We start from the raw sequence: 12,565 nt of genomic DNA, 5'->3' as shown, positions 1-12,565 counted from the left end.
AAGGCCTTAGGAAGCAGCAGTTTTAACAATAAGATTGGGTTTCCCTGAGAAAGCTCACGTAATGTCTTTCCACCTACCCTCTTTTTCTGGGGCTGCTTTTCTTTTGCTATTAATTTTTGGAGTGGGTGTGCATATGATTTGGATCCATCTAGCCCTGGCCCACATCTTTTCCATCAAAGCAGGTGCACAGCAGCTTTGCAACTAGGGAGTACTTTTTTGCCTCAAGCCTGACAACTAGCAGATGCAGGCTGTTACACCCATTTGACTTGGCAGACTGTGAGCATCACCTGATGGGGTCCTTTTAAATCTAAGTAACCAATGAGCAGCTTATAATTGAGATATTCCCCTCAAGGAATGCCTCTGGAGCTTGAATTAAGATATTAATGAATCATTTTTTATGATTATTCATCTATCAGTTGCTGGTTTTCCAATCCACTGTAATATTTAATGGAAGATTTGATATTACTGGGCTGAAAGCCTCTCCCCAATGATCTTGCTACAGGGCAAATTTATTTTATTTTTATTTATTTATTTATTTATTTATTTATTTATTTATTTATTGGATTTGTATGCCGCCCCTCTCCGGAGACTCGGGGCAGCTAACAGCAATAATAAGACAGTGTATAACAATAATCCAATACTAAAAACAATTAAAACCCATTATAATAAAAAACCAAACATACATACAGAAATACCATGCATAAAATTGTAAAGGCCTAGGGGGAAAGGGTATCTCAGTTCCCCCATGCCTGGCGGCAGAGGTGGGTTTTAAGTAGTTTACGAAAGGCAAGGAGGGTGGGGGCAATTCTAATATCTGGGGGGAGTTGGTTCCAGAGGGCCAGGGCCACCACAGAGAAGGCTCTTCCCCTGGGTCCCGCCAAGCGACATTGTTTAGTTGACGGGACCCGGAGAAGACCCACTCTGTGGGACCGAACTGGTCGCTGGGATTGGTGCAGCAGAAGGCAGTCCCTGAGATAATCTGGTCCGGTGCCATGAAGGGCTTTATAAGTCATAACCAACAATTTGAATTGTGACCGGAAACTGATTGGCAACCAATGCAGACTGCAGAGTGTTGGTGTAACATGGGCATATTTGGAAAAGCCCATATTGCTCTCGCAGCTGCATTCTGCACGATCTGAAGTTTCCGAACATTTTTCAAAGGTAGCCCCATGTAGAGAGCGTTACAGTAGTCGAGCCTCAAGGTGATGAGGGCATGAGTGACTGTGAGCAGTGACTCCCGGTCCAAACAGGGTCGCAACTGGTGCACCAGGCGAACGCCCCCCTCGCCACAGCTGATTGTTGGTATATAGCAGGGCGCCCCAACCTTGGCAACTTTAAGACTTGTGGACTTCAATTCCCAGATTTCCTCAGCCAGCTTTGGAGACCCCTGCTATATAGAAATGTATGGTTGCGCAACTCCATTGTTGTGAGTGACAGGCATGGCACTCACCACTCAAACAAATGAAGCCGTGCATGCGTGCTTTCACACAAAACCATCCCCTCTTTCTCCCCTACCCCCATGTCACGCCACCAACACAAAAGTTGGGGAAAGCTGTTCTAGGAAATGCTTGGAAAAACCAAGGAAGCATTAGTAAGCGTGGGCTACATTTGGAGTACAGTACTGTGTTCAGTACTGGAGACCTCACCTACAAAAAGATATTGACAAAATTGAACGGGTCCAAAGACGGGCTACAAGAATGGTCGAAGGTCTTAAGCATAAAATGTATCAGGAAAGACTTAATGAATTCAATCTGTATAGTCTGGAGGACAGAAGGAAAAGGGGGGACATGATCGAAACATTTAAATATGTTAAAGTGTTAAATAAGGTTCAGGAGGGAAGTGTTTTTAATAGGAAAGTGAACAGAAGAACAAGGGGACACAATCTGAAGTTAGTTGGGGGAAAGATCAAAAGCAACATGAGAAAATATTATTTTACTGAGAGAGTAGTAGATCCTTGGAACAAACTTCCAGCAGATGTGGTTGGTAAATCTACAGTAACTGAATTTAAACATGCCTGGGATAAACATATATCAATTGTAAGATAAAATACAGGAAATAGTATAAGGGCAGACTAGATGGACCATGAAGTCTTTTTCTGCCGTCAGTCTTCTATGTTTCTATGTTTCATTTTTTTTAATTAAAAGAGTTAAAATATAAAACTCCCCCCAAAATTTTTTTAAAGAAACAAATGAACAAAAAAGATATTTTTAAAAAAGAACACAAATACATACACACATATTTATCTAGTGATTTTTTGGATTTGTATGCTGCCCCTCTCCGTGGACTCGGGGAGGCTCACAACAAACAGGAAATATACAATAAAACAATTTGATCCAATTAATAATAATTTAAAAAACTTAAAAAACATCCTAAAAATTAAAATATTCAGTTAACATTCAATCATATTATCCCCCCTACTTGAATATGGATTCAATATTTCAACAATATTAGTTTCCCACCCCTTGCAAAACAGGCGCTCAGATTTTAAAACTTCTAACTCTGTTTTGCAAATTATTAACCTGTTATATCTCTACTACGGTATATTAATGGGAAAATAGTTAACAAGCAGAACCACAGAAAATGACAAGTTAAAATTTTTAAAAACCTCTGTCACCAAACTAAAAAAAGAATCTGCACGAGTTCTAAATGATAGCGAAGAACTGCAGAACCTCCAAATTCTTTGCTACTATCCTGTCTTCCTTCTCCTTCTCCCCTAAGTACTAAATATTTCAAAGTGCACAGGAATGTTAAGAGCAGGTCTGGTTTGGACTTCATCTGTATAGGATACAGTTCAATTTGCTGTTCCAGTGAAGATGATTTAATGGTGTTCTATATTACAGAGCAGCTGCGCACACAACCTTGGTTAGCTTGCATATGCGTGCGCGTGCCCCAGCATGTTTCTGCTTCTGCGCATGTGCAGGAAGGAGAATCTCATGAAGGACATGCATGTGAGATTTCAGCAATTTTTTTTGCTTCTGCACATGCACGGAAGCAAAATAATCCCCGAAATCTGCATGTGCAGAAGCAAAAGCACACTGGGATGTGCATGTACGCATACAAGCTAACTGAAGCTGTGATTACTACTGGTGCACTGTCCTTTATACCAGTGTTTCCCAGCCTTGGCAACTTGAAGACATTTGGACTTCAACTCCCAGAATTCCCCAGCCAGCGAATGCTGGCTGGGGAATTCTGGGAGTTGAAGTCCAGATATCTCCAAGTTTGCCAAGGTTGGGAAACACTGCTTTATACCCTGGTGTAAACTAGGGCACTCTCAGCATCTCAGCCCTTCTCCCTTTCTTCAATATCCTCAAGAGATGTGATCCCCCTTTCCCTAGGACCTCAGACCATGTGGCCCTGCTGTCCTCCCTTAAACCATCTTTTCAAGCAGTCACATGCTTCCAGTGTCTTTTTCCCCACTTGGAACTGAACCCAGAATGATATTCCTTACAACAATACAGTGTTCCCTTGATTTTCGCAGGTCCGAATTTCGCGAATAGCCTATACCACGGTTTTTCAAAAAAATATGAATTAAAAAATACTTCACGGTTTTTTTCCTATACCACAGGTTTTTCCGCCCGAAGACATCATACGTCATCACCAAACTAATACTTTTTTGCAAATAAATAACAAAAAAAATATTGTTAATAAATAATTATGTTTATAAATATCAGAATCACTAAGTGTCTTATTCAATGGTGAGTACCAGTAATAATGGTGAGTAAATGGTTGTTAAGGGAATGGGAAATGGTAATTTAGGGGTTTAAAGTGTTAAGGGATGGCTTGTGATACTGCTCATAGACAAAAATGGTGTATTTACATCCACATCTCTACTTTGTGGAAATTCAACTTTCGCGGGTGGTCTTGGAACGCATCCCCCGCGAAAATCGAGGGAACACTGTACGTGTTATTGCTATTTAGATAGGTAAAAGAGACTGGAACATTTTCAATGCAATAACATCTGGAAGGGATTACTTACGGGACTGCCTTCTGTTGCCTGAATCACAGCAGCCAGTTAGGTCCCTTCTCCAGGTCCCATCAACCAGACAATGTTGCTTGGTGGAGCCTAGGGGAAGAGCCTTCTCTGTGGTGGCCCGGGCCCTCTGGAATCAGCTCCCTCCAGAGATTCGCATTGCCCCCACCCTCCTCGCCTTCCGCAAGAGTCTTAAGATTCACTTATGTTGCCAGGCTTGGGGCAATTAGACCTAGACCCCCTGACTACTAAACGTGATGTATGGTTGTTATTGAATTGGTTGATTGATTTTAATATACTGGGGTTTTAGCTTGTAGTTTTTTAAATAATTAGATTTGTTTGTACGCATTGTTTTATATTATATCTTGTGTGCCGCCCTGTGTCTTTGGAGAAGGGTGGCATACAAATCTAATTAATAATAATAATAATAATAATAATAATAATAATAATAATAATGATAATGATAATAATGATGATGATGATGATGATGATGATGATAATAATAATAATAATAATAATAATAATAATAATAATAATATTTCATACAGAAACCTCTGGGTGTAAGAAGGGGAGAAAATTAGACTGGTGGTAGCTGAAGTGTTCCTGCAGTCACATGATCATGACTCATGATGCTACCTGACAGCTCGCACGAGCAAAGACAATGCGGAAGCTGGCAGGAAATTGCAAGTCCCTCCCACTATTTTTTGCCTGCCTATTGCAATAGCAATAACGTTCAGGAAAAGCTAATGCTCATTTTGGTCAGATAAAACAAAGAGTTTACTATTTTCCAATCAATAAAACTGGGTTAAAATGCTGTATCACAGTGTTTTTCAACCAGTGTGCCGTGGCACACTAGTGTGCCGCGAGACATGGTCAGGTGTGCCGCGAAGCTCAGAGAGAAAGAAAGCAAGCGAGAGAGAAAGCAAGAGAGAGAGAGAGAGAGAGAGAAAGAGAACAAGAGAGAGAAAGAAAGCAAGAGAGAGAGAAAGAGAGAAAGAGAGAGAGCAAGAGAGAGAAAGAAAGCAAGAGAGAGAGAAAGAGAGTGAGGGAGGGAAGGAGAGAGAGAGAGAAAGACATAGAGGGAGGGAAAGAGGGAGGGAGGGAGAGAGAAAGAGAGCAAAAAGAGAGGAAGGAAGGAAGAGAAAGAAAGAGGGATGGAGAGCGAAAGAAAGAGGAAGGAAGGGAGAGAAAAAGGGAGGGAGAAAGAAATAGACCGAAGGGGAGGAAGAGAGAGAGAGAATTTTTTTGTCCAAACTTTTTTTACCCCCACCCCCCCGGCTCAATGTGCCCCAGGGTTTTGTAAATGTAAAAAATGTGCCGCGGCTCAAAAAAGGTTGAAAATCACTGCTGTATCAGACTATGTTATTTTTATTTATTTATTTATTTATTTATTTATTTATTTATTTATTTATTTATTTGTTTGTTTGTTTGTTTGTTTTGTCAAGGACATATTGGAGGTAGGTAAAGATTTAATAATATTCATATACATGATACAAAATATAAAGAAACATGATACTAGTAAAAAAATATAAAGAAACATTAGGACAGGGGACAGAAGGCACGCTGGTGCACTTATGCACGCCCCTTACTGACCTCTTAGAAATCGGGAGAGGTCAACAGTGGATAGTCTAAGGGTAAAGTTTTGGGGGTTAGGAGATGATACTACAGAGTCTGGTAGTGAGTTCCATGCATCAACTACTCAGTTACTAAAGTCGTATTTCCTGCAGTCGAGATTGGAGTGGTTTACATTGTAAGTTTGTATCTGTTGTGTGCTCGCGTGTTGTTGCGGTTGAAGCTGAAGTAGTCGTTGACAAGAAGGACGTTGTAGCAGATGATTTTATGGGCTATGCTTAGATCGTGTTTAAGGTGACGTAGTTCTAAGCTTTCTAAACCTAGGATTGTGAGTCTAGTTTCGTAGGGTATTCGGTTGCGAGTGGAGGAGGGAAGGGTTCAGCAAATGTGGGAGGGGTAAAGATTCAGAAGAGATTGTATCAGGGTTTAAAGCTTTGAAAAATTTTCTTAGTCCCCCCCTTCCCCAAAATTAAATAAGAAAAAAGCCCCACCTCCCAAAAGGGGAGATTGGCAGTGACTCGTAAGTGGCCACCATGTTGCATGATTTACAATCCTTGTCCATGATTTGCAATCTGGAGAGGGCACATGAAAGAGTCACTAGGTGGCATTATAATGCTACAATTCTGCTTTAGGTTTCTATGGAGGGAAAGAGTCCACCAAGGGACAGAGCAAAAAAGATAAAAGTGATTGGAAAGAGAAAATTGCAGAGAAGTAGAAGCAGGGGCTCAAAAGTGATTCGGTAGCTGTAGCCATTTTTGCTTCAAAAGATCAGCTTTGGAGAAGCTTTTCCATCAGTGCAATCAGGTGGTAGTGAAAGCAAATAGAATGCTTGGCTGCATAGCTAGAGGTATAACAAGCAGAAAGAGGGAGATTGTGATCCCGCTGTATAGAGTGCTGGTGAGACCCCATTTGGAATACTGTGTTCAGTTCTGGAGACCTCACCTACAAAAATATATTGACAAAATTGAACCAGTCCAAAGATAGGCTACAAGAATGGTGGAAGGTCTTAAGCATAAAACTGATCAGGAAAGACTTAATGAACTCAATCTGTATAGTTTGGAGGACAGAAGGAAAACAGGGGACATGATCGAAACATTTAAATATGTTAAAGGGTTAAATAAGGTTCAGGAGAGGTGTTTTTAATAGGAAAGTGAACATAAGAACAAGGGGGCACAATCTGAGGTTAGTTGGGGGAAAGATTAGAAGTAACGTGAGAAAATATTATTTTACTGAAAGAGTAGTAGATGCTTGGAACAAATTTCCAGCAGATGTGGTTGGTAAATCCACAGTAACTGAATTTAAACATGCCTGGGATAAACACATATCCATCCTAAGATAAAATACAGAAAATAGTATAAGGGCAGACTAGATGGACCAAGAGGTCTTTTTCTGCCATCAATCTTCTATGCTTCCATGTATCAGTATACCCACGGGTGGCTACTGCCTAGACGGGGGGGGGGGATGACAACGATGACGCAGTGGGGTAGCAAAAATGGAGCTCTCCCCCAGAGCACCCAATTTGCATTGAAAGAAGTTGAAAGAAAATGCAGGGCGTCCTGCAAAAGCCACACCCACAGTGTGGTAGTAAAAACTTTTGGTAGCCCTTCACTGTGTATAGGTTAGAACCATCATTTTAATGGATCTGGAAAATCTCTGGCAACCATCGAATTGCTTTCAAGGACTCAACCCTGCTTGTTGTGTTTAATATTCTTAGCCATGGACATCGCCGTGACTGCGTGTATCTTCAATGCTGACAGTTGGATCAGATTCACTTAATTATTAGATTTATATTCCATCTTTCCTCTTTTTTTCAAGGAGCCTGGGGATCTTGCCTTCCTTTTATCTGCCTATCAACTATCCTGAGAATTGACTGGTAAGAGGATGCCCCAAAATCACCCAGTTTAGCAGGAAGGGTTTGAATCATGGAAAACTGCAATCTAATTAGTTATGACGGTAGGAAAGATAAAAAGGGACGTGACATCCAGCCACACACACACTGTTGCCTGGGAACAAGAACAACTGGGAATCATAATAATGGGAACTCATTTTAATGAGAAACAAAACTCAATTAACTTTTGGAAGGATGGGCTGATAAGAAGCTGCGAGGCCCTGATTAGGAAACCAGCAGGAGAAATGGAGAGGGGTGCTGTCTGGTGGAGTATGGTGTATTCAGGTGGGAGTTCTTACTCACTGCCGCTACTGGCACGAGGGGCATGCAGCTCTGGGTGATTGGCGGATAGGCGGGTGTGATCTGGGGAGATTTTGCTCCTGTGCATGCTCCATGTTAAATCAGAGGCTGGAGGCCGATGAAGAGGATAACAGCTCTTTATTTAATATTTTAATAATCAGGAACATCTAAAGTGACCAGCTCGCAGGCAGGTAGCGACTTACAAAACAAGCGGCCAAAACCGCACCTTATATACTTTGTTACTAACGCTGGGATTGGTGACAATGTTTCAAGACTTCGCGCCGGGGCTTCCTATTGGTTTCGCCCGGAGGCTCCTTATTGGTTGAGCCTCGGCTTCCCATTAATTGCGCTAGTGGGCTTCTTATTGGTCGCGCCTGCTCCAATCAGCGATCATATTTATTCTAACAACTTGCAAACATAACACTCCAGAAATAAAATATCGCAAGAGGACATGTGTGAATGCAAGATTTTGTCAATTTTTTGCTTCTGCACCTGCGCAGAAGCAAAATCTCACCAAGATGCATTTTTCTGCCTACCCATCACTCAAAGCTGCGCGCGCATCGTGGTTTTCGCTACCAGTGCGCAGAGTGGCTTATACCAGTAAGGCAGTGTTTCCCAACCTTGGCAACTTGAAGATATTTGGACTTCAGCTCCCAGAATTCCCCAGCCAGCATCCGCTGGCTGGGGAATTCTGGGAGTTGAAGTCCAAATATCTTCAAGTTGCCAAGGTTGGGAAACACTGCAGTAAGGAATCTAATAATGGATGTACTCCACATGTTGTCTAGATTTGGCAAATCAATTGTGTGACGTCTCTGAACTGGTAGCAAAAGTACTGGAGTCAGCATATTGCTCCTCAAAAGCTGGGTCCTCATTTTACCCACCTTTGAACTGGTAGAGAATCAAATTGCTGGCAGTCAGCAGAATTAGCCTGCAATACTGCGTTGTAACCAGTGATGAGCTACCAAAATTTTCACTACCACACTCTGTGGGTGTGGCTTATGCATTTTCTTTCAACATCTTTCAGTGCAAATTGGGTGTTCTGGGGTGGAGCTCCATTTTCGCTACCCCACTGTGTCCCTCCCCACCATCCAGGCAGTAGCCCACCCCTGATTATCTACTATAGAAAGTAGATAACATACACGCACACACAGCTCTTCTAAAATTATACACATTCAACCTCATTTACTATGATAGGAAAAACATACCCAGAGCCCAGAATGGAAAAAAAAAAAGGGGGGGGGGAATCAAAATTTTACTACCGGTACTTTGTACCTGACCAAAATTTTGCTACCGGTTCTGTGTGCCTGACCAAAATTTTGCTACCGGTACTTTGTACCTGACCAAAATTGTACTACCGGAACTGTGTACCTGACCAAAATATTACTACCGGTTCCGTGTACCTGAGCAAAATTTTACTTCCGGAACTGTGTGCTTGACCAAAATTTTACTACCGGTTCTGTGTACCTGATCGTACCCATAGGAGTCCACCACTGATTATAACCACTGTGTCACTGTGGCTCTTTCACCTCAGGCCCCTACTCCCATTTTTTTCCAAGTTAGGAGTAGGAGGTCACTGCAATGCACAGGTCCAAACAATACTTAAAACGGAAAGAGGCAATAATAATAATAATAATAATAATAATAATAATAATAATAATAATAATACTGTATATTCATTCATTCATTCATTCATTCATTCATTCATTCATTCATTCATTCATTCATTCAGTTTTTATGCCGCCCTTCTCCTTAGACTCAGGGCGGCTTACAACATGTAAGCAATAGCACTTTTTAACAGAGCCAGCATATTGCCCCCACAATCCAGGTCCTCATTTTCCCCACCTCGGAAGGATGGAAGGCTGAGACAACCTTGAGCCGGTGGTGAGATTTGAACTGCTGACCTGTAGATCTACAGTCAGCTTCAGTGGCCTACAGTACAGCACTCTACCTGCTGTGCAAGCCTGGCTCATATAACAATGATAATCCAGAATGCAGTCAGCTGCTCCTAAGACACACAACTGCCCACCTCCTATATCTTTCTATATGAGTCAAACTCTTAAATGGTTGTCAATTTCCTCCTTGCCATTGCTTTGTTTTCACCCCTACGTGTGTGTGTGCACATAGAGGGGACAGGGAAGTGGATGTGGGCGTCAGTTTCACTGCTTTGTAGGGAGGCTGCCTCTCCTGATACTCTCCTAGTAGGCAGGCAGGCCAGGCTGCTCCAGGTGACTGGCTTTGGCAGAGGACCTGCAGGGCTGAAGGGAGCCGTTTCAGTCAGGTGCAGTCGGCTGTGTGACTTGCCTCACGTACAGGAAGACTATCTCGTCCCAGCTGTTCTGCTTCCTGCCAGCTCATTCACAAAGGAACTTATTTCTTTTCTTTGCCTGTTGGCGGAGATGGTGGGCTGGACAGTTAGTGCCATTCAGATAATCCCAGTGGCAGATCCTGCACCTGCCTGGGAGGGTTATTGAGCGAGTGCCAACACTTTGCTGGAGGTGTGGCTTCCTTGGATGGATGGATGGACTTGCAGGAAGGGGGAAAAAAAAAACCCCCTGAGAAACCAGTTTTGAAACTCATTCCTAGGTCAGGAGTTTTCTACTATCAGACCTTAAGTCACCTGTAATATTGCTCTATATGGGGCCGCCCTTGACACTGCGACCAGTGCAAAGTTAACTGAATGCACTCTTCCACTATTTTGTTTTTATTTTTTTCTTTTAAAAAAATGTCAAAGTTAATTTAGTTAATTTTTGTGTGTTTTATTACCTCTGTATGCTGCTCAAAGACACTACATGGAAAAGTTGGCTATACCTATAAAGCCTTACATGGTGTGTCAGACCAGATTACTTATGGGACCACCTTCTGCCACATGAGCCCCAGTGACCGGTCAGGTACCACAGAGTCGGACTTCTCCAGGTCCCGTCAATCAGACAAGGTCGCTTGACGGGGCCCAGGGGAAGAGCCTTCTCTGTGGGGGCCCCGGCCCTCTGGAATCAGCTCCCCTCAGAGATTCGTACTGCCCCCACCCTCCTCGCCTTCCATAAGAGCTTGAAGATGTACTGGTGCCAACAGGCCTGGGGATACTAAACATCAGCCCCTGCCTATGAATGAATGTTGGTTGAATGGAATGTATGCTAGTGGGTTGGAAATGACTGTTTTTAAATTAAATTGGTTTTTTTAGACTGTTTGTCTTTAGTTATTATTGGATTTCAGAATTGTATTGTCTGCGGAGAGGGGCGGCATACAAATCTAATAAATTATTATTATTATTATTATTATTACTATTATTACTACTATTATTATTATTACTATTATTACTATTATTACTATTACTATTACTATTATTACTATTATTATTACTATTATTACTATTACTATTATTATTATTATTATTATTATTATTATCATTATTATTTTCACATGCTGTAAGCTGCCCCGAGTCCTCGGAGAGGGGTGGGATATAAAAATACTACTACTACTACTACTACTACTACTACTACTACTACCACTACTACACTAATAATAATAATAATAATAATAACGACAACAACAACAACAATAATAATAATATGATGATGATAATAACAATAACAACAAAACAACAACAAACAACAACAACAACAATAATAATAATAATAATACCACCAATTTCATTCATTAAAAAAAGCCAGAGCAGAAGAATGCCAGGGTCCACCTTTCTGGGTTTTCCCATTATTTTGTGGTTAAATATGAGGAAATCCCAAGGAAGAGGCTTGTCTTTAAGCTGTTCCTCATGAATGAGCCTGAGAGGATTACAGTAATGATACCTCCAAACGTTGCAGATTATTCGCTTGTCAGAAGAACGAAACGTTTGGATTTTTAGCCGGTTTTCCTTCTTATGAGAAAGGCAAATCTGCTGCGTTTAAAATTTCACGTGGACTGTCAAGGATGAAAGGTAATACTTGCAGTCATGAGAACTGCCTTGCGTTGAGCCAGAATGTCAGACCCACTAGCATAGTATTACCCACAACTGCACCAGATTTGCAGGGCTTCCAACCTGTGTCTTTTCCACCGCAGCTGAAGTGGTGTGCGTAACATGAGCCTACCACTAAGCTCCTAACCTTCCCAATTGGTGGGATTTATTTGGAACAGAATAACAGAGTCGGACCAAACCTTGGAAGTCTTCTAGTCCAAACCCCCAACTCAAGCAGGAGATCCTATACCCGTGATGGCAAATCTATGGAACTTATGCCGCTTGTGCAGCCATATCGGAAGACACACGAGGGGTTGCCCTGTGTCAGCTACAGCTTGCATGCATGCCCTGGCCAGCTGATCTTCAGCCTTGTGGAAGACCATTTCCTCTCTGGAAGCTTCAAGAAAGCTTCCCTGAAGCCCCAGACTGCAAAACACCACCCAACGGGCAAACTGGAAGTTTGGAAAAACAGACTTTTTAACTGGAAGTCTGTTTTTCTGAACTTCTGGTTTGCCTGTTTGGCCGCCTTTTCACCATCCTAGGCTTCAGTGAGGCATGTGTGGGGTGGTGGTGCGCATACATGGGGGAGGGAATGGGTGTGGGCATGTGTGTATTTGCTAGCACACACACACAAACCCCCTTTTGGCATGTGAACCAAAAAACGTTCGCCATCACGTTTTCAACAAATGTTATAGGGCAGTGATGGTAAATCTTTTTGATACCAAGTTCCCAAACTGCATGGAAAGGTGTGCACATCCATTTTATTTATTTATTTATTTGTTTGTTTGTTTATTTATTTATTTATTTCTTTTGTCCAATACACAATGAGGGTTTTAGTGGGTATACACATAGTAAAATACATGATGAAGGTTATAGAGGAGATACT

The sequence above is a fragment of the Erythrolamprus reginae genome, chromosome 1, assembly GCF_031021105.1.
Source record: "Erythrolamprus reginae isolate rEryReg1 chromosome 1, rEryReg1.hap1, whole genome shotgun sequence".
Lineage (NCBI taxonomy): Eukaryota > Metazoa > Chordata > Lepidosauria > Squamata > Dipsadidae > Erythrolamprus > Erythrolamprus reginae.
This window is presented reverse-complemented; position numbering follows the sequence as displayed.